We start from the raw sequence: 23,067 nt of genomic DNA, 5'->3' as shown, positions 1-23,067 counted from the left end.
ACTGTATTTACATCATGCAGTCTCTTGGAGAGGAGACCCCACATAACACAAAATTTATTGACGTTTCATGTACACCTTATAGACATAGTCTGGAGGTAATTTTATACAATGTTTTTTAAAATAATTTTGTGCATGAAACAAAGTTTGTGTACACTGAAGGATCAGAAAGCAAAGGGGCTACCATCAAAGCCACTCATGTAAAAAGGTTTGGGTTTGTCAAATATTTCGGATTTCGGAGTTCATTAGTGCTTTTACCCCTAATTAGTACCCCTTGATGGACAGTTCCTGTGCATTCCCCCATTGACCCATGGGACAATAACCCGGCACTCTGGATGATCCACTATCAGTTGTAGAATTCAGCAGCAAGATGATGTTGCAAAGCTACACTGTACAAGTGTAGATTTAACTACACAAGTATAGACTGTACCTGTAACCAGGTCAGGGCTGGGTAAAGTGTGTATCCCAGAGATCAAAAAACCAGGCTCCAAAATGCCCTCTGTGTCCTTTGTCCCCAGTCAAACAAAAAAATTGCAATGTCTTTCTAGAAAAATATTTTGCCCTCAAATGCCTTCTAGAATGGATGGGGCATACTCAGGATAGGCCTTTGTTAAAACAGAAAGTGAAAAGGAAACAGTTGCGGCTCACTTCTGGATGTGAAAAGAGACCTTTCCTGGACAGTAAGAGCTCTTTGACAGTGGAATATGTTGCCTTGGACTGGAGAATGGTGGAGTCTCCTTCTTTGGAGGTTTTTTAAGCAGAGGCTGGATGGCCATCTGTCAGGGGTGCTTTGATTGTGTGTTCTTGAACTAGAATCATAGAATAGACTCATAGAACTTTATCGCACTGCGTTCCTTCCACGCGTTCTGAGAACGGAACGGAAGGAGCAGGGCCGAGTGCGGAACGAGTGGGGGACGGATTTTACCGCACGCATCCTCATTCTTCCACCCTCTCTTCCGTTCGTTAAACAGCAGTGGTCCAGAGGGGAAATTTTTTTGAGAACTGTTCTGACGTTTTCAAAAAGCGTCCCCTCTGGAACGGAAGGGGCAGGGAAGAGAGGGGGAACGGAATGATGAGGGACGGGTGTGTGCGGTAAAATCGTCCCCCACTCATTTCCTTTTCCTGCTGGGCCTGGGCCGAGAACCGGTGCGATAAATTAATAGAGTTGAAGAGAGCACAAGGGTCACCAGTCCAACCCCCTGCCATGCAGGAAACATAATCAAAGCACCCTTGACAGAATGGCAATCCAGGGTCTTTTAAAAACCTCCAAAGAAGGAGACTCCACCACACGCCAAGGAACAGCTCTTACCATCAGAACGTTCTTCCTAGTGTTGTGGTGGAACCTCTTTTCCTATAGTTACCATCCATTTTTTTTCTTCTGGTTTTTTTATGCTGTTCGTATTTTTATAGTGTTTTAACGTAATGAGCTGTTTTTATGATGTTTATACTGTATGTTTTGTATTCTGTTTTGTATTCCTTTTGCTTTGCTGTAACCCGCTTTGATCTACCCTGGAAAAGCGGGCTATAAATAAATTAATTATATATAATTATTGTTCCAGTTCCTATTCTCAGGAGCAGCAGAAAACGAGCTTGCTCCAGCCTCAATATGATGTCCCTTCAAATATTTGAACAGGGCTATCATATCACCTCTTAACCAAGCTGAACATACCCAGCTCCCTAAGCCTCTCCTCATAGGGCTTGATGGTTTCCAAACCCTTCACCATTTTAGTTGCCTTCCTCTGGACACGCTCCAGCTTCTCAACATCCTTTTTGAATTGTGGTGCCCAGAACTGGACACAGGACTCCAGGTGTGGCCTGAACAAGGCAGAACAGAATGGTATTAGTACTTCCCTTGAGGACACTATCCTTCTATTGTTGCAGCCTAGACTACAGTAATGGCAAACCTCCTCTGAATTGATCATGCCAAGAAGACTTCACGATACGATTGTCCAAGGGTCACCATAAGTCAGAAAGGACCTGAAAGTACACAACAGCAACAAAGTGCCAGTTGGGCCAGGGTCTGGGCAAAACTACCAAAAAGGCATTTGGACTGCTCAACCCTGGTCTGGGGTTGTTGGCCTCTGCCATTAAAACAAACAAACAAACAAACACACCTCAAAATGTATTTTAAACCTTTTTTGTTTGTTTAAACAGGTTTTTGTTTTGTTTTGTTTGCATTAATGTGTAGGACTACATCACTATAGGATTAAATCAGAAAATTAAGTAGCAAAATGCAGATGTTGTGGTCACAAGTTTAAATAATAGTTGCTCTTTAAAAAAAAGTGCTCTTTTAAAGCAAGTTGTTTTGGTTGAACTGATATTAATTGAAGCTTTTGTTTCCAAATGGCAATTCTTACAATACAAAATAAAGGGGGTAAAAAGAAGCATTTTGACCTGGATACTGGTCTAACAATGAACAACTTCCAGTAATCTGTTTAGGTTAAAATGTTTTAATTCAAACAGTTGTTCTTGTTCCAGTAAAAGGGTTGAAAAATAGTAATAACAGCCAGAGTTTTTAAAGAAATAAATATGAATAATCCATTTAAAAATGCCTGAGTGGCTTTAAAAACAAAGAAGGTTTAAACCATGGTAACCTGGTTTAAACCAGCTAACCCTGATTAGCACATGCCAAGGAGTTAATCCACGGGTGGGTAAATTGTTTTGGTGGCACATTTTAACTTCTGTATCTTTCTAAACAGGCCACAATGGATCTAATCTGTACTGCAGAAATTGTGCAGTTCGACAGCGCTTTAACTGCCATAGCTCCATGCTATGCGGTCCTGGGATTTGTACTTTGTTGCGGCACCAGAGCTCTCTGACAGAGAAGGATAAATATCAGACAAAACTACAAATCCCAGAATGTCACAGGATGGAGTCAGGACAGTTAAAGTGGTATAACACTGTATTATTTCTACAGTTCAGATCAGACTACTGTCATGGTTCCAGATACCAAAAGATTTGGCCATTTTATGCAACATTGGGTCCCACCACCACCACTGGATGGGAGAGGACAAATCAACCCAAACTGTCAAATTTTCGAGGATGCTTTTGTAATGTAATGTGAGTGTGGAAAAGAGGTGTTGGAGGTATCTGAGGTTGTATCACAAAAAGGCCACATTTTGCCTAATCCTACCTTCAAATACCTCAACTTTAAGAGTTCCCCCGATAGTCTGCCTTCTGTCCAGTTCTTTTGTACTTACAGTTGGCCCTCCGTATCCACAGATTCTGCATTTACGGATTCACCATTAAATGTTTGGTTGTTTTTTTAAATTCGAAAAGCAAACTTAGATTTCGCAATTTTATGCAAGGGACACCATTTTACTGCAGCACTGTATATAATGGGACTTGAGCATCCATGGATTTTGGTATCCATGGGGGGATACCAAGGGCCCACTATTTTTGTTGCTGTTGTGTGCTTGATAGTCAGTTTTTAATTATGGTGACCCTATCATAGTGTTCTCTTGGCAGGTTTCCTGCCATCCTCTGAGGCTGAGACAGTGTGACTAGCCCTCTATACTTATATTTAATCCTTGCCTCAATAATTTGAAGCCGCTAAACTGTAGCTTGTTTTGTAGGTGCATAAATTCAGCACTATACTGTACCTGACAGCATAGAAAAGGACAATTCCCTGTTCCAAGAGTTTACAGTTGAAATTTTTCCATCAAAGAAATGGCGAGAGAGAGAGAAAATCAGGGGTAACCATAGAGGCAATATGCAATTGTTTCTGTTACATACACTTTGGCTTGGTTACAGGTTCAGTTTGCAGCGAGGCATGTAGAAAGAAGTGTTCTGAAATAAATACATGCTTCTCCCCAACCCCCCCCCCTCCCAATGAGGCAAACATTTTTACAGAAATAATTGGGAACGTTTCACACCTCCGTGCTCCCCAGTAGTTCGCTTTCTGTGGCTTTCCATAATGGCAGGAATATGATGAAGTGAGCGCTTGATTGTCGGCTTCACAGATCAAAATTCAGGAAAATTCTTTGGGTGCCTCTACCAAAGAGCTTTCCCCCTCTGCCCTTTGAAATCCATTTTCTTTGAAAGGACTCACCTGCCTTTAGCAGAAACCCAACAGTACGTTTAAAATGCATATGCATACACACAAACATAAAGCCATAGGTTGAGGATCTACACTGTGCTTCCATAGATATTAAATCATGGGTGGGCAGATGTGGAAAGCTAGGGACCACTTTCCTAGATATTAAATCATGGGTGGGCAGATGTGGAAAGCTAGGGACCACTTTCAGAGAACAGATGAAGATGCCAGCCACAGATGCTGGCGAAACATCAGGAATAAACTCTTCTAGAACATGGCCACATAGCCTGAAAAACCCACACAAAACTAAGCATGTCCAGAAGAGTGTGACCAAAATGGTGAAGGGTCTGGAAACAGTGACATACAGTGTCTCGAAGTGTGGTGGAGTCTCCTTCTTTGGAGATTTCTAAATTCAGACCAGATGGCCATCTGTCAGGGGCGCTTTGACTGTGTGTTCCAGCATATCAAGGGGTTGGGCTTAATGGCCCTTGAGGTCTCTTCCAACTCTATGATTCTATTACTGCTTCCTATCCATTCAATCAAGCCAATAGTCCTTCCAGTGGTAGCTTGTAGTTCCCATGTCAGTAGGGCTGTAAATCAATTCTGGGGTTTGAATAGCTATAATGGAGCTTTCCAAGGGGCTGAAACAATTTGTTAGATACAGCTCCTTTTGCACTTTGAACTTCATTTGCAGCAGTTGAAGTAAACTGAGGACAAAGGAGGAAAGTGCGGGAAGATGAGAGAAACCAGGACATTTTCTTAGCAGCTGTAAAAGTGGGATGACAGAGGATTAATTGGGATTGTCCATGCCCAAATCACAACAGTTGATGCAGGCTGAGATATTAGTGTTTTTAATAAAATCAATTTAATAGAATAAGGGCCAGAATTCTTTTGGGGTGCTATGCTAGTGACTGCATTGTTCCCCAAAGTTATGCACTAGCGACAAGAAATGTCAGATGAAACTTCCCAGCGCTGTTTCTCCAATGCCTTCCTTTCTACATGGCTTGTGCAGTTGAAGCCTTTCTCCTCTTGTGGCCACTGTCCACACTGACTTAGCTCTACAGTGTTGCTACAGTATTCTGTTCTAGGATTATTGCTGGATTTCCATGCAGACTGTTCCCTGTGGTGTGTGTTTTCCACAGTCCTCATGCCCATTCGCATCTGCATTCATGCCTGTCCTTCCCCCATCTCTTCAACTGGATGCCCAAGGACAACTTTGTTCTCTGCATGCGCCAACGTGCAACATGACGGACATAACTGTGCTTCTGTGTGATTCCTGGAATCTAAATCTGTTCAGGCAGGAGCTCCTGAATGGGTTCAGTGGAAGGGACGGGTTGTGTCTGCTGCTGGAGTACACAGTTGTGTTTCTTCCTAACAGACTTGTGCAGCATCGGCCAAATTTCAAGCAGACTTTTCCCACTTAGAGACTGGGTAGGCAAAATGAATCCTTAAGCCCCCCTTTTCCAGTACCTGAAGCCAACCACCCGTCCCCCAGAGGCCCTAATCACTCATTTTAAAAAAAAATTAGTGGGAATTTTCAGGCAATTTTTGCCCTAAAATCATACAGAACAGAACATAAAAATGGAAGAGATCCCACTATTGCACACAAATGTATTACGCATCCTTTTTTTTTTCCTTGGAAAGAACCGGGGAGACACACCGCAGAAAGTGTTAGTCAGGATGCAGGGAAGAAAGCAGGGTGTTATTGGTCTTTGGCTTCACTTTCCAATTGAATCGTAGAATCAGAGGAGATCCCTAAGGACTATCCAGTCTAACCCCCTGCCATGCAGGAAGAAACAATCAAACCACTCCTGACAGATGGCCATCCAGCTTATATTTAAAAAACCTCCAAAGAAGGAGACCCCACCTTTCTCCAAGGGAGCGTCTGCCACTGTCGAACAGCTTTTACTGTCAGGAAGTTCCTCCTAATGTTGAGCTGGAATCTCTTTTCCTGTAGCTTTCATCCATTGCTCCGGGTCCTGTTCTCTGGAGCAGCAGAAAACAAGTTTGCTCCATCCTCAATATGACACCCCTTCAAATACTTAAACAGGGTTATCATATCACCTCTTAATCTTCTTTTCTCCAAGCTAAACATCCCCAGCTCCCTAAGTATCTCCTCATAGGGCTTGGTGGTTTCCAGGCCCTTCACCATTTTGGTTGCCCTCATCTGGACACACTCCTGCTTGTCAACACCCTGTTTGAATTGTGGTGCCCAGAACTGGACACAGTATTCCAGGTGAGGCCTGACCAAAGCAGAATAGATTGGTACTATTACTTCCCTCGAACTAGACACTATACTACACTATACTTGATACAGCCTAGGATCATATTGGCTTCTGTAGCTGCTGCATTACACTGCTGACTAAATACACTGTCGCCAGATCTGAACAACTGACTCTGAGTCCAGTTTTTGTGGGTTATTTCTAAGCAGATAAAGCGGGAGTAGATTCTCTAGTTTTGATGGACTCTGCTCCAGGAAAGAGTAAACAGCTGTGTGCAAATTTCCAGCTCATCTGCAAGAGTTGCTCCTGCTGAACTTTGCAAAGTATAACTCATTTCTTGCTGCAGCTTGCAGAGACTCTCAAGTTGTGTCTGTGTGTATTTATTTATTTATTTACCTAGCATCCCTCCCAGTCCCTGTGGTGCCAGGGCTCACCTTCCATTCTGCTGTACTTACCCCTTCTAGCTGGAAACAAATGGGCTAGAGATTAAATGTTTATTATGCTGTCTCCCAAAATAAATTCGAAGGAATAATCCATTCATTTCTTCTTGGTATGGGAACAGCCCATTTAGCAAGTGTGTGTGTGTGAGAGAGAGAGTGTGTGGATGTGTATATATACATGTGTGTATATGCATGTGTGTATATGTAAGCGCACACACACATGCATATAATCTCTTGATAGAATCATTGAGTTGGAAGAGACCTCAAGGGCCATCCAGTTCAACCCCCTGCTGCACTTTCAAGTCATTTCTGACTTATGGCGACCCTAAGGTGAACCTATCACAGGGATTTTCTTGTCAAGATTTGTTCAGAGGGGTTTTTGGCAGTGCCTTCTGAGGTTGAGAGAGTGCAACCTGCCTAAGGTCACCAAATGGGTTTCCATGGCTGAGCAGGGATTCGAACCCTGGTCTCCACAGTCCTTGTCCAATGCTCAAACCACTACACCATGCTGGCTCTGTCATATTCATTCTCTCATATTTAGAGATATATATTCCCCTTTTAAAATTAATAGCAGCCTTTGGTTCCCAAATCCCAGGCCCCAGGCACTCTCTGCCCATCTCTCCCTGTCCGCATCCACTTGCCATGCCTTCCATCCCTCCTGTTCCCCAACCCATACATCCTTCCTCTTTCTTCCCAGGATGGGCTGGTGCGTCTAGAAATGGGAGCCTCTGATTAAGATGGATAGATGGGTAGGAAGCATCCAGTGTGACCAGAATAGAAAACACGGCAGCAGCTCCTGCCTGGCTTGGGGGCACACAGCCAGAAAATAGCTTTGCTCGGAAGATGGTTTCCATACTCATGCAGCTCATCCCTAAAATAGCAACTTCACGCTTCTTTCCTCCATGCCACCCCACCTCTTCTCTCCCTCTTTCATTATTTACAGGCCAATCCGAGCCATTTTTATGCAGTCCCAATGGCTTCAATGGGATGTACTTCCTGGTAAGCATGATTTCAGGTCACAGCACTGGAAGGGAAGGGATGTTTTTCCAGGTTATGGTGATGGCTTCTGCTTATTCTCACCTTCCACATTTTCTCTGAACAAAAGCAAAGACTTCTGTAGCCATCTCAACATCTGCGGCTGGTGGCTCCCATCCCATCCACTCTGGGCTTTAGTGATATGAAAGTGGGGAACAGTTATGAACAACTGATATAGGGTTCTTGTTGTTAATTGGGTTCTAATTCTACCGCCTTCTTTAAGAACACTGTTGCTGCAAAAAATGAGGATTGCTTGGAGACATTCCCTTGTTTGGAATGCAGCATCTAGAAACCCCCAAGCCAGACTCCCTCTCCAGGATTTATTGTGACTGGTGAATACTGGGAACTGTAATCTTTTTTTTTCAAGCCGTGAGATGGGCTGTCTTTCAGTGGTTCTCAACCTTCCTAATGCTGCGACCTTTTAATACAGTTCCTCATGTTGTGGTAACCCCAACCGGTGTTTTGGTTCCCAAGACCATCGGAAATATGTGTTTTCCAATAGTCTTAGGCAACCCCGTGAAAGGTCGTTTGACCCCCCCCCCCCAAAAGGGGTCACGACACACAGGTTGAGAACCGTTGCTTTATGGAATAATTTGTAGTGAATGTTGCCCTTTGGTTCACTGGTTGTTGTTGTTGTTGTTAACCACCCTCAAGTTGATCTCAACCCATAGCAGTCCTGTGGATGAGACATTTCCAAGATTCCCTATCTCTTTTTCTCTGTTCAGGTCCTCTAAATTCATACCCATCACCTCCTTAATAGAGTCCATCCATCTAGCATGTGGCCTCCCTCTCTTTCTACTTCTCTCCACCTTTCCTGAAATTAGGGTATTTTCCAATGAGTCATTCCTTCTCATGATGTGAAGTACCACAACCTCAACTTTATTATACTCAAAACCACAAGGTTGCGAGTTCAAGACCAGCAAAAGGGCCCAAGCTCGACTCAGGCTTGCATCCTTCTGAGGTCGCTAAAATGAGTACCCAGACTGTTGGGGCAAATTAGCTTACTTGCTAATTAGCTTACTTGCTGTTCACCGCTATGATCTTTGGAATAGTGGTATATAAATAAAACAAATTATTTATTATTATTATTATTATTATTATTATTATTATTATTATTATTGTCTTGGCTTCCAGGGAGATTTTGGGCTTGATTTGTTCAAGGATCCATTTGTTTGTCTTTTTGGCTGTGCATGGCATCCTCAGCACATCTCAAATGAATTGATTTTACTCCTATCCATTTTTCACACATTCGAACATGGTAATAGGGAAAACAATGACTTGTACGATTCTAACTTTTGTGCTCAGTTGGATATCTTTACATTTCAGGATTTTCTCTAATTCTTTCATAACTGCCGTCCCCATTTCCAGTCTTCTTCTGATCTCTTGACTGCAGTCCCCATTCTGATACCGGCTGGGAAACAATGTCCACTGTGTGCTCCCAGCTGGTAGGTACTGTGGTACCAGCAGTTGCAGCAGGACCCCATTGGTTCTCTCCAGCTGCCTGTTTTCAAGAGCAGGAGTTGCAAGTGTCATTTTCCAGAGCTCTAACCTCCAGCACTTCAGAAACACTTCAGTTGTGATGCTGCTAGACTGCAAAAGTGTGTGTGGGGGGGGGGGGGGTGTGATGTATGTTAGTACATCAGTTGTATTAACAGTGCTGGAGCTCCATTATCATAGTTATGATGACAACACAAAATCTTGGCTATTATTATTGATGACTGGCATTCTTTATTGCAGTTACAGATTTATAACCTAGATGTTGTTGTTGTTGTTGCTATTGCATGCCTTCAAGTCATTTCTGACATACAGCGACCCTAAGGCAAACCTATCATGGGATTTTCTGAGGCTGAGAATGTGTGACTTACCCAAAGTCACCCAGTGGACAAGTCGGGAAATCTAGGTTTAAAACAGAGGCTAGATGGCGATCTGTCACAGGGAAGGCTTTGACTGTGTATTTCTACTTATTATTGCTATTGTTATTATTATTATTTATTATCATTTATTTATAGAGCACTGTAAAGTTTGCACAGCACTTTACATACTAAGGGTAAAAAACCCAACAACATTACATGATTAAAATATCTCTAAAATAATAGTATACAATACAAAGAAAGTAAGCAGCAGATTACTTGGTAAAGGATAGGGCTGGGTAGCCCTTGAGGGTCTCTTCCTACTCTAGAATTCTAGGAGTCAATTGCAAAATGAAGCCAAAGACCAATCACAGCCTATTTTCTGCCTTAACACTTTCTGCTGTGTGCCTCCCGTTCTTTCCAGTTCCAGGAAGAAATGTGTACATAATTTATTTATGTGCAGTGGTGGTTGATGGCTTCCAGGTCAGTGGAGCAAAGAACCCATTCCAGGTCTTAATTCAGGCTTTAAAGGAGGCTCCTTTGAAGTCAGGCAAAATGTGGCATGGATTCATGACCTCAGTGACACAGGAGCCACCAGCCTCCAATCTGTATGTTAAAATATACCCCACAGAGAGCACATCCTTCTCTTCCCAGCCAATGAGAACCACGCTGTGGCTTCCCTTTGGTACAGGGACTGCACACTGAGGGAGTAAAGGGGAAAGGAAATATGTTTGTTGCATTTCCCTCGGGAGCAGATGTTGAAAGTTTCCAGGATCAAAGGAAGCAGACATCATGTCAGAAGCAATTATTGTATTGCTGTGCCTATGAGCTACTCACTCAGTCCAGGGGCTTTCCTTTCGAGAAAGCAAAGAGAATGGAAGAATGGCAGGAAAAGAAAAGGGAAAAGCAAAGACCAGAAGACTGCGTGCAAAGCGAGAAGCTAGATTTCAAGCTCACATGAAGACCACCAAGCCTTTTTCTCCCCTTGTGTTCGTACAAGAAAGGTCCTTGTGGAAATGAAGACATTCATCCCAGGGTTGACCACACCATCGGTTTTCTGTGTATGGTTGTGAAAGTTGGACAGTGAAGAAAGCTGACAGATAGAAATGGATTCATTGGAAATGTACTGGAGGGGGGTTCTGTGGATAGTGTGGGCTGCCAAAAAGACAAATGAAGGGGCCCTAGAGCAAATCAAGCCTGAACTCTGCAAGGCTGCCCAGAGTTTGCAAGACCTGAGCAACTGCAGGTGGTAGAGTGACTTAGAGGTTTCTCATTCATAGGGTTGCCATAAATTGAACTCAACTTGATGGCAATAAAAAACAAGAAACCCCTTGTGTTGTCTCCTACACTTGGCCATATAAATTTAGTATTAGTGGGTGCTTGAATCTGTGGATAAAAAAAATCCATTGATATGGAGGGCTTACTGTATTTAGATTTACTGATATCCCACCCTTTCCCTAAAACTGGGACTAAAGGGAGCTTACAATATCCAATGTAGTCAAAAACATACAAAATATTACAATTAAAACAGACTCACTAATATTAATACAGCTGCCTTCTTTATCAACAGATTCAAGCATCCACAGCTTGAAAACAATGAAAAGATATATAAATTCCAAAAAGCAAACCTTGGTTTTGCCATTTTATATACTTTTGGACTTTTGCTGTGCATTTTACATTAGGCTACCTTTGTGGCAAGTCATAAACTTTAATTAATTCACAACATGGGAGCCACATTGATCGCTGGTACATCTAGGAGTGAGCATATCATACCAATGTTAAAATCACGCCAGTGGCTGACAGTTGATTTCTGAGCAAGGTGGAAAGTGTTGGTTAGGCTGAATCTTTCTTATCCAAAATGCTTGGGACAAGAAGTGCTTTGGATTTTGGATGTTGTTGTTGTATGTTTGTATATGCATAATTTGATATTTTGGAGAAGGAATTAAAGTCTAAATATGAAATTCATTTATGTTTCACGTACACCTATACACATAGCCTGTTGGGCATTTTATACATACTAATTTTTTTTTTAATTGTGCATGAAAAATGTTTGTCTACACTAAACCATCAGAAAGCAAAAAGGTGTTACTGTCTCCTTCACCCTTGAAAAAAAGTTTTGTATTTTGGAGTATTTCAGATTGTGGAATTCAGAAGGGAATCCCAAGGGAGACTCAACCTTTAAAATCCTACATGATTTGGGTCCAGGTTACCTACAGGATCACTACCTCCTGTATAATCTCCCCCATACACTCAGGTCCTCTGGGGAACAGTTACTCCAACTGGCCAGGACTAGACTGGCAACTGTCAGCCAGAGGACCTTTTCATCGGCCGTCCCTAGACTTGGAACAATAGAATCATAGGGTTTACTTGGAAGAGACCCCAAGGGCCATCCAATCCAACCCACTCCCATGCAGGAAATCTCAATCAAAGCATCCTGACAGATGGCCATCCAGCCTCTGTTTAAAGACCTCTAAGGAAGGAGACTCCACTACACTCCGAGGGAGTTTATTCCACTGTCGAACAGCCTTTACTGGATGTTATCAGACAGGGAAATTGGAAGTATAATCCAATGGCAATCCGAATGGAATCATGGGGTTTAATGTTATTGCATGATAGACTACCACACACAATTTTGGGCAATGGCATGCTATTTTCAGGTAATGGGAAGCCAGTTCAAATCCAATTCGAATTCATGTAAATTCGTTGAACTAGCAAATTCACATGAATGTGTTCTGCCCCCACTTTCTTTTCATTCAAAATTAAGAAAAATTCCTCCCGTGTGATAAAGGTCACTGTCAGGAAGTTCCTCCTAATCTTGAGGTGGAATCTCCATTCCTGTAGCTTGCATCCATTGCTCTGGATCCTGTTCTCTGGAGCAGCAGAAAACAAGTTTGCTCTCTCCTCAATATGATATCCCTTCAAATATTTAAAAAGGGCTGTCATATCACCTCTTAACCTTCTCTTCTCCAGGCTAAACATCCAAAGCTCCCTAAGTCGTTCCTCATAGGACAAGGTTTCTAGACCCTTCACCATTCTAGACCCAGTCATCTTCCTTTGGACACATGGCTCCAGTTTCTCGACATCCTTTTTGAATTGTGATGCCCAGAACTGGACACGGTATTCCAGGTGGGGCCTGAGCAAAGCAGAATAGAGTGGCAATATTACTTCCCTTGAATGACCTGCCAGGAGAGATTTGACAGCTAAATATTCTGTCTGAATTTAAAACAGTATTAAAGACCTATCTCTTCTGGTATTCCTATCCAATCAGTTTTAAACTATGAATTTTAAATTGATATATTCCAAAATTTATGTCTGGATGATTGTAAAATGTAATGGTCAGCTCAATCCTATATTTGTGTGTTTTAACCTATATGTTTGAAACCGTTTCATGTGTTTTAACCTGTGCTGTACTCACTCTCGAGGCTTGTGGAGAGGCAGAGAAGAAATAGAAGTGATTTGAGCATTTGACTCTGGAGGCCAGGGTTTGAATCCCTGCTTGGCCATGGAAACCCGCTGGGTGACCTGGGGCAAGTCACACTCTCTCAGCCTCAGAGGATGGCAAAGGCAAACCCTTTCTGGAGAAACTTAGCAAGAAAACCCCATGATAGGTTTGCCTAGGGTCGCTACAAGGTAGAGATGACTTGAAGACACAACAAATGATGATGATGGTTATGATGATGATGATGATGATGATCTCTCTTTTTCAGAGCCTTCAGGTCGCTAGAAAATACAATGAAGGGAGCAGAGCCAGTCTGCTTCTTCTCCTTATGTGTGAAATGAAGGTGCCAAGTCAGGCAATGGTAGAGAGGGGTAAAGCATAGATAGAGAGGTGAGAACAAATTTAAAACCAAGAATATTTAGCAGAGACAATTACAGTAACACATTCAACCTGGCACTGGTAGTGTGATATGAAACTGCTATCCAACGCTGGAGTTTCCTTGTAAAGCAGAAATGACACTTGGTTTTACCATTTCTTAAAAGCAGTTACAGAAGCAGCTATAAGTTAATTTTTTAAGTTAATTCTGAATTTTTTTTAAAAAAAATCTGGGGTGGATTTCTGTTGGCTCGGGCCAGATAGAGTAGACCCATTTTATTTATTTATTGTTAGGTTTCTATCCCAGCTTTCTCCCAAAATGGGATTCGAAGCAGCTTCGAATCAATGGCAGAGTGGAGAGTCAACAAATAGGTAGATCCCATTGATTCAATGGTTGTACTCTAGTCAGCATTAAAAATAGAATTCAGGGCATTGATACTACAAGTTACTGGCTTGAGGTGGGAAATGCAATGTACCAGAATAATATTGGTGTCTTAAGAATGTCTTTAGTTTCCCTACAGAAGAGGTTGGATATTTTTGTCCGACGGGGATCATCCCAATTCAGTTCGAGTTTGCTGGAGCAGAACTGAGCATGTAATACCTCTTGCACAAAAGTGTGGACTGTGTATTGATTGCCACAGCACATGGGTGCGCATTGCATATGGATGAATATACATAGCTGGATTGCCATCTGTTGGGGCTGCTTTGATTGAGAGTTCCTGCATGGCAGGGGGTTGGACTGGATCAGGGCCCTTCTTGTGGTCTCTTCCAACACTAGGATTCTATGATCCTATGGTTCTATGACTGTGCATCCGGTTACACATTATCTGCCTTGGTTCAGTTGTGCAGTGTTGCCATTCCACACAGTGATGTCACTAGACCTGATGCCACTGCAGGCAGGTTTGGCATACAAAGCCACAGAAAACAACACCACAGAAATTATTTCGGGTATAACTATATTTGTGGCTGGATGGATCAAGAGGGAAATATGTTAAATTGTGTCTGTGCGATGCGTGGTGACTATGGCTGCTGCCACGGTGCAGAAAAAAGCAGTTTGACAGCACTTTGACTTCCACGACTCAGTGCTATGGCATTCTGGGATCTGTAGTTTGATGGGGCACCAGAGCACTCCGAAAGGGAAGGCTAAATATCATAAACAACTACTGATCCCAGAATTTAATAGCATTGAGACATGACAGTTGAAGTGCTGTCAAACTGTTTTGCTTTTGCAGTGTGGCCGCAGCCTATGTTCGCAGCGATAATAGCTTTTGATGTGAGAACGTTGCCTGATTTTCACCCAGAAAAGGTGACAAAACGTACACAAAGGTCGTATTCAAATCCTTCAACGCCGATTCCTCTCTGTGCTCCTTTGAAGGGAAATGCAAAAAGTCCAGAAGCGGCACCGCAACAGTGAGAGTAAAAGGGGTTCGGTTCTTCTTTAGGTTCTCCTGGAATGGACTGCTAAGCTTTCTCCTTTCATCACTCGACCCAGAGAAGGAGATGGTTCCTTCTCTGATAGGAATGAAAGTACAGTACTTCCATTGACCTGCGCATAAGTCGACCCAAGCTTTTTGGACTAATGTTTTGTCTACAATTTCTAGACTTAGACATATACAGGATGTACATGTCAGTATGTTTAGGCTGTGCGTATGATATTGTAAATTGAAGGTATACCCTTGGGCCCTTGGTATCTGCTGGGGTTTGGTTCCTGGATATCAACATCCATGGATGCTCAAGTCCCATTACATCTATCTATCTATCTATCTATCTATCTATCTGATGACATAGTAAAATGACATCCTTTATATATAAAATGGCAAAATCAAGGTTTGCTTTTTGGAATGTGTGTGTGTGTGTGCGTATAGTATTTTCAAGCCGTGAATAATTGAATCCATGGATATGGCGGTCTGATCATCATTTTAATTTTGTTATTTGTTTGTGTCACAACTATTGCTATTGGGGTGGAGTCTCCCTCCTTGGAAGTCTTTAAGCAGAGGCTGGATGGCCATCTGTCAATGGGGATGCTTTGACGGAGAGTTCCTGCATGGCAGAATGGGGTTGGACTGGATCAGGGCCCTTCTTGGGGTCTCTTCCAATTCTATGCTTCTATGACTGTATGCTTTTTTCCTCTTGAATCTATTGATTACAATCAATTGTTGAAGTCCGAACTCAGGGGGTGCATCTACACTGTAGAAATAAAGCACTTTGACACCACTTTAACTTCCATGGCTTCCTGCTACAGAATCCTGGGACGTGTAGCTTTATGCTCACGACCATCCCTCTTTGGCAGAGAAGGCTAAAGACCTTGGAAAACTACAGATCCCAGGATCCCAATCGGCTGCAGTAGGAAAAAAGTGGCGTCAAAGCGTGTTCCATCCGGCAGTGTAGATGCAAAATATGGAACGCTTCACGAATTTGCGTGTCATCCTTGCGCAGGGGCCATGCTAATCTTCTCTGTATCGTTCCAATTTTAGTATATGTGCTGCCGAAGCGAGCACAGACTCCCTCCTGGACCGAGCCTTATATAGACCTCCAACTCTCCATCTTTTCCAGGTTATGGTGAACAACTTGGGAACCTCATAAAAGAGATGTTTTTCTCTCTTATCTTTACTGTGCTGTTTGTAAATTAAAATAAATACAAGTCTCTCTCTTTGAAAGTGAGGTTTAGAAGAACTACAAAGCAAAATATCCAGGGAAAGAGAAGAAAGGGATGAAAGATAGAGAGCGAGAGAGAGGGGGGGCTGGTTTATGCAAATGAGGGGCGTGTCTTGGCTGGGGACAAAGAGGTTGGAGGAAGATGTCCACCGCCTTAAAGCGCCACCACTTCTGGATTCCAATTGCAGCTTCACCTTGGCAGGGAATGATAAATGCAAAGAAATGAGGGGTGCATCTGCACCGTATAAATAATCCAGTTTGATACCACTTTAACTGCCATGGCTCCATCCTATAGAACTCTGGGGTTTGTAGTTCTGTGGGGCACTAGTGCTCTTTGAAGGAGAAGGCGACAGATTTTGTAACAAATTCCAGGATAATGATGATGATTTATTCTATTTCTGCCCTGCTCTTTAGAAATGCTCTCAGAGCAGCTGACAAATTATTAATTAGGCAAATTATTAATTAGATTTGTTAATTAACAAGTTATTAATTAGGATTTCATAGAAGGAGCTACAGCACTTAAAGTGATGCCAGACTTCATTCCTTCTATAGTGTAAATGTGCAATTATTTCTATAGCGTAAATTTCTTTAATGTAAACGCCTATTTTACTTCCTCCATGCATCTGAGGAAGCAGACAAGTCAAGGAAAGCTTGTGCTACCAACTTCCTTCTTAGTGCTGCAAGAACCCATTGCATCCTATGGAAGGAAGGGATTAAGAAGAACGTCCTGACAATAAAAGCTGTTCGACAGTAAAACCTGGGTATAAATTCTGGGCACCACAATTCAAGAAGGATATTGAGAAGACAGGAGTGTGTCCAGAGGAGGACAACTAAAATGGTGAAGGGTCTGGAAACCATGAAGCCTTATGAGGAATTCCTTAGGGAGCTGGGGATGTTTAGCCTGGAGAAGAGAAGGTTAAGAGGTGATATGATAGCCCTATTTACATATTTGAAGGGATGTCACACTATGATTCTATGATTCTGTTACATTCAGTGATATATGGGAATTGCAATTGATGAGTAGCATCAGTACAATAACATTCCTAAGGATTCTGCATGGTGTGATATGGGAGGAGGTCAATGGGAAGGTTGACACCATGAGTTACTGCACCAGGTGATGCCAACCCTGGTGACGCTACTGATGGCAATTAACAACAATAAAATAATGGAAAAGCAAAGGCCATTTCTACAGAATGTATTTATATATTATAGAGCTACAGTCCTTCTTCTCCTTAGAGCCACATCCTATGTGTGTGTTGTCCTTGGGCACTGAAAAGTGGCTCCTAGCCCCATGGAGAGAGCCAGTAGGGTGGTAGTGGTGCAGTGGTTTGAGCATTGGATTGGGACTCTGGAGACCAGGGTTCAAATCCTGGCTTGACCATGTAAAGCCACTTGGTGACCCTGGGCAAATCACATTCTGTCAGCCCCAGGGGATGCCAATGCCATCCTCTGAAGAAACTTGCCAAGAAACCCCATGATAGGGTTGCCATAAGTTGGAAACGACTTGAAAGTGCACGACAACAATGACAACAGCCCCATGGAAGTTGCCCATCTATGTCATCACATAATAGGTTGAGATCTTGGGAAAATGAAGGAAAGGAGAATTCTTCACTTGATGTGATCAAATGAGCCTATTTCCCATTCACTTAAGACCTAATGAATTCTCTCTTTTGCTCTTAACTAGGGAGCTCTGCCTATTTTATTGTGTTTGTTCAAACGGTGTAAATCTGGCTCTGTGAACACTTAAGTCCCAGCAAAACTGTTTGGGATGTTACCTCACATTGCCGAACCTTGCAGTGTCTGACTTCCTTAAAGGGATTATTCATTCATGCATCACTTTTAATGCTGCTAATGCTCATGTATTTATGAAGCTATGCCCAAGGTTCATTAAACAGGCGTGCCAGGTAATTAGCTCTCTCAAAGTTTTGGCACTCCAGTTCTGAAGACATCCCCTCCAACAGAGCATCCTATGGATGTCTCTGCAAATTATTTAACAAGTGGATTTGATCCTATGATTCTATAATTCTATTATCGAAAGGTCTGGGAAGCATGTTCTATGAGGAGCAGGTTAGGGAGCTGGCTATATTTAGATTTAGGAAGAGACGGTTAAAGAGTGACATGATAGCCAGGTTTAAATATTTGAAGGGATGTCATATTGAGGGTGGAGCAAGCTTGTTTTCTGCTGCTCCAGAGACTAGGACATGGAGCAATAGATGCAAACTACAGGAAAAGAGATTCCGTCTAAACATTAGGAAGAACTTCCTAATCCTGGTGATAAGAAGTATTGAACAGTGGAAGACGCTATCTTGTACAGTCTCCTTCTTTGGAGGTTTTTAAACAGAATTCGGATGGATGGCTGTTGGGAGTACTTTGATTGTGTCTGTCCAGATTATTTTTAAAACCATAAATGTTAAATGATGGAATTTAAACATATATTGCTTATTCTTTTAAAGTGATGTATGTTTTAACTGAAGTTGTGTTTTAACTGACACATATTTGTTGGCCTGTTGTTGTTCCCTGCCTCGATTGATGGGGAGAGGCAGGTAAGAAGTAATAATAATAATAATAATTTAGTAATATTAACTGGGAAGAAGTATGTCTAGCATATGCTTTCCTGGGCTCCATTTGTTTCATCAGATGCATCTGATAATGTGAGTCCACAAATGCTTATGCTGGAAATTTCTTCATCAGGTCTGCTTTTGTAGGGGAATGGACACATGTGAGACACGGACAGGATTCCTACCATTGTATTCAGCAGAAAATGTTTCCTTGAAGCTTTGCTAAACTTCAGAAAATAAGGAAGGAAAGGAAGGAAGGAAATTCTCCCAGCAAAGGGGGGCGGGGGGCAGAATCCCTTTAGACTAAGGAGATTATCACACGCAGCTTCCCTCCTGATGCTGTTGCGGATTTTTAAACACTCGAAACAGCAACGATTCTTTTCACATTACCATGCAATTGCGAATTGATAACAGGTTGCCTATGCATCTTATCACACTACTTTTCTGTTTACTCATCAGCTATCTGAGATTAAGTAAGTAAAAAAGTTTTGCCTTCATTGGCAGTGGGGTGTGTGCAGGGAAACCCCTTTAAATCCTGTTTTTCCTGCCCCAGATGCAATGGATGCCTCCTCACCACTAAGAAGTCTTGCTTTCATTGGAATTGGGGGGGGGGGAGAAGGCAGTGAAACCCCTTTAAATCCCCTTTTCTCTGCTCAAGACGGATTGCCTCCTTGGCAGTAAAGTCTTGCCTTCATTAGGAATGGGGAGGGGTGCAGTGAAACCAGTTTAAATCCCCTTCTCTCTGAATTACTGTGAATTACCTTTATGGCACACACTTCAATAATGGGCTATGGGATTGACAGCTATTCATGGGATTTTCCTGTTTATTAAAAGCAGCAGCATAAGCACGGATTGACTACAAGATACCTGCTGCCTAGCCACGAAGTCGTGCGATAAAATCTTGCTATTACAATTTCAATCACGCGTCTATCCCACTATTTAAGAACCATGTGATAATCTCCTATCTGAAAGTAGGGACCCTCCATTCCACCCCATGCATCTGAGGAAGTACACTGAAGTCTATGAAAACTCACGCTACCAGTTTCTTTCTTTCAGTTAGTCTCAAAGTTGCTGCAAGATCCCTTTGCAGACTGATTCCTCAGACTAACGCAGCTATGTCTTTTTAATTCTTTCACTGTGAGCACAATGTGGTCCAGTGAGTGGCTTTTTCTAAATAAGCTGCAGTTTTACTATTTGGTGTAAAAAAACAAAAAGTCCCTTGTTAGCAGAGTTCACGTAAGGTGAATTCTGGCTAATTTAGGATTGGTTTTGCAGAATGGGTTTCTTTGTAAGCGTCTTTCTCAGATTCATAGCATATTGAGTGGCCCAGCCTTGCCTTTTGGCACGAGATCTTCTCCCTAAGGAGGCCACGGCAGGAGCACGAGAATCGGCAAACCATGTTCTGTGAGATTAACTTCTCCTTAAGCAGATGGCCATCTCCAAATCTGATGCTGCGCTTGAATACAAAGAGTATTTAAATATGCTTGTTTTGGCTTTGGTGGGTTTTTAAATGACAAGGACAGTATTGCCCTGACATAAGGATTGCTGACTATTTCTTTGACATCTACGTAGCGGGGACACCTTCCCTGGGCTATGAGACTTGGAAGGCATGCTCTACACAGATGAAAACTGGGGCAACATCACAGTGTGGTTAGGATGGCAAATGTTATTATTGGATAAGTCTCCCGTATCTGAAATCCTTGGGATCAGAAGTGTTTTGGATTCTGGATTTTTTCAGATTTTGAAATATTTGCATATATGGTACATAATGATATATCTTGGAAATGGGCTCCACGTCTAAACGGGAAATTCATTTATGTTTCGTAAACTTCCAACATAGCCTGAAGGTAATTGTATACGTGATATTGTTAAATAATTTTGTGTGTGAAAGAAAGTTTATGTACACTGAAACCAAAGCTATCACTACCTCAGCCACGCATGTGGGTAATTTTGGATTGTGGAGTATTTTGTATTTTGGAATTCTGATAAGGGATACTCTACCTGTAATGAGGAAGAACACAGGATATAGGGGAGACTGCAGCAGGTTGCTTTTGCTTGAGACTACTGGGAAGGTCAAGATTCTGTCTCTTCCAACTCTACGGTTCTATGATTCTATGATTCTCTCTGGTGAATTAACTTAGTGCAAACTATTTTTGCAATTTGAACTCAGATTGCAGTAACTGAAGAAAACTGAAGTTGAAAGGGGAAAGCAAGTGGAAGAGAGAGAAAATGGGACATTTTAAAAGCAGTTGAAAAGCGGGATGAAAGAGGATTAATCAAAATTGCCCCTATCAAATCTGCTGTTCCCAGATCCTGTGCTGTGCTCCAAGAAGTGACTTATGAACATCTAACAGAGTCTTACCCTAACATAAGTCTCCAGCTGGATTACAGCCAGAGAGAAGAGGTACGCATTTCAATGGCAGATAGGGATGGGATGAAGTGTATTCTAGTTTATTTTGGACAATAATTTCACCATGTTTGCAAATATACCCCAAATGGAAAGAACGGAGATTCAGGCTGAGCTTCAGGACCGGATAAAACTGCAAGAACTGTTATACCTCACAATGATTCTTTGTACACTTCAGTCTTTTATTGCAAAACATGTGTTCACTCAGTTCAGCATGGAAATTACATGAGTGTAGATTTACAGTATGCAGACACAATGTTTTCTGCTGCTCTAGAGAGCAGAGCATGAACCAGTGGTTTCATATGACAAGACAAGTAATTCCACCTAAACATTAGGAATACAGTAACGTCTTGCTGGTCAGAACTGTCTGACAATGGGATGGACTGCCTCGGAGCATGGTGGACATACCCTCCAACATTTCACAGATGAAAACCAGGGCACCTGTGGCCAGGAAACATCAGAGTGTGGTCAAGATGGCAAACGTTGTTAATGAGGAAGAACAGACAAGCTAAGGGAAGCTGCAGCAGTTTGCTTTTGCCTGCACCTCCTGGGAAAGGCAAGATTCTGCCCTCTTCCTCTCCTCTCCTCCAGCTGAATGGACTGCACTTTGAACCCAGGTTGCAGCAGCTGAAGTAAGCTGAGGACAAAGGGGGAAGGTGGGAAGAAGAGAGAGAAAAACTGGAACCTTTCAAAAGCAACTGAAAAAGTGGGACAGCAGAGGATTAATCAGGACTGTCCCTGCCAAAACAGGACAGTTGGAGGATATGTTTGGTCCCTCTTTCTTTGGACAATGGTTGGATGGTTACCTTTCGTGAATATTGTAATTATGTTCCTGCAGGTCAGGGAGTTGAACTACATGGCCCTTCTGGTCCCTTGCATCGCTATGATTCTATTGTTCTTTGATGCAGAATCTTGGCAGTGGGGAACAACTCCCTTGTTGCAACAGCTCCACTTGCTACTGGTCCATTTCCAGGCACAATTCAAAGTGCTGCTTATGACCTTTAAAGCCCTACACTGCTCTGGTCCAGGTTACTGGAAGGACCGTATTCTCCCTTACGAACCAGCTGGTGCTCTGTGATCTGGTGGGAAGGTCCTTCTCTCTGTCCCATCTCCCTCACATATCCATTTGGTGGGAAAATGGAAGACAGGGCTTTCTTGGTGGCTGCCCCCAGGCTCTGGAACTCCCTTCCTAGAGAAATTAGACTGGCACCCTTCCTACTTTCTTGTTGCAAACAAGTAAAGACTTTTCTATTTTGACAGGCATTTGAGAAGGGCTGAGATAAGGCCCATCTTTTGCAATGTGCTGGATATTGCTAATCGCTGTACAGGTGCGTGTTTTTGTGTGTGTGTTTTAATATATGTTTTAACCTGGTACAGTATTATTATTTTTTTCTGAGTGTTTTTTTAAACTTTTTTATTTTTGTGGATTTTTAACAATTTTTTCAAATCCTTGTAAGCCGCTTTGAATTTCAATCTGGGCAAATCAGTATGCAAAGCGATCTTGCATGAGCTTTGAGACTAACTGAAAGAGAGAAGTTGGCAGCATGAGCTTTGAGGGACTTCAGCCTTCTTTCTCAGATGCATGGAGTGGAAAGTCCAGGGACAGACCTATATAGCAAAAAGGGGGGAAAGTGAGATGTAGATGATGATGATGATGATGATGATGATGATGATACAAAGGTATAGCCGTGTTAGTCTGTAGAATCAGTATGTAAAGAGATTTTGTAGCATCTATGAGACTACCTGAAAGAAAGAAGTTGGCAGCACGAGCTTTCGCAGACTTCAGTCTATTTCCTCAGATGCATTTGGTAGAGTGGAAAGCCAGGGACAAACCTATACAGTATATGCCATTAGTGTGTGAGAATGTCAATTCAAATTCAGAGGATTTTGACAAAGGATTTTAAATTTGAATTGACATTCTCACACACCATTGGCATATATAGGTCTCTCCCTGGCTGCCTACTTCTTTCTTTCATTGAGTCTCAAAGGTGCTACAAAATCTCTAATAATAATAATAATAATAATAATAATAATAATAATAATAATAATAATA

General features: G+C 42.3%; 2 protein-coding genes and 1 non-coding gene across 3 annotated transcripts in view; 1 reads left to right on the top strand and 2 right to left on the bottom strand.

Annotated features, from left to right (window-relative positions):
- C1H8orf74 (chromosome 1 C8orf74 homolog) overlaps nucleotides 1–23,067 on the bottom strand; it is a 601,672-nt gene that overhangs the window by 249,858 nt on the left and 328,747 nt on the right. The window lies entirely within an intron of this gene.
- Nucleotides 1–23,067, top strand: part of XKR6 (XK related 6) — a 206,338-nt gene that overhangs the window by 124,920 nt on the left and 58,351 nt on the right. The gene's annotated exons all lie outside the window — the stretch shown is intronic.
- On the bottom strand, nucleotides 15,786–15,892 carry LOC121920100. Its single transcript, XR_006101642.1, has one exon. It is a non-coding gene; the product is annotated as a U6 spliceosomal RNA (small nuclear RNA).

The sequence above is a fragment of the Sceloporus undulatus genome, chromosome 1, assembly GCF_019175285.1.
Source record: "Sceloporus undulatus isolate JIND9_A2432 ecotype Alabama chromosome 1, SceUnd_v1.1, whole genome shotgun sequence".
Taxonomy (NCBI): domain Eukaryota; kingdom Metazoa; phylum Chordata; class Lepidosauria; order Squamata; family Phrynosomatidae; genus Sceloporus; species Sceloporus undulatus.
Note: the sequence above shows the minus strand (reverse complement) of the source record. Positions and strands in the feature narration are given on the sequence as shown.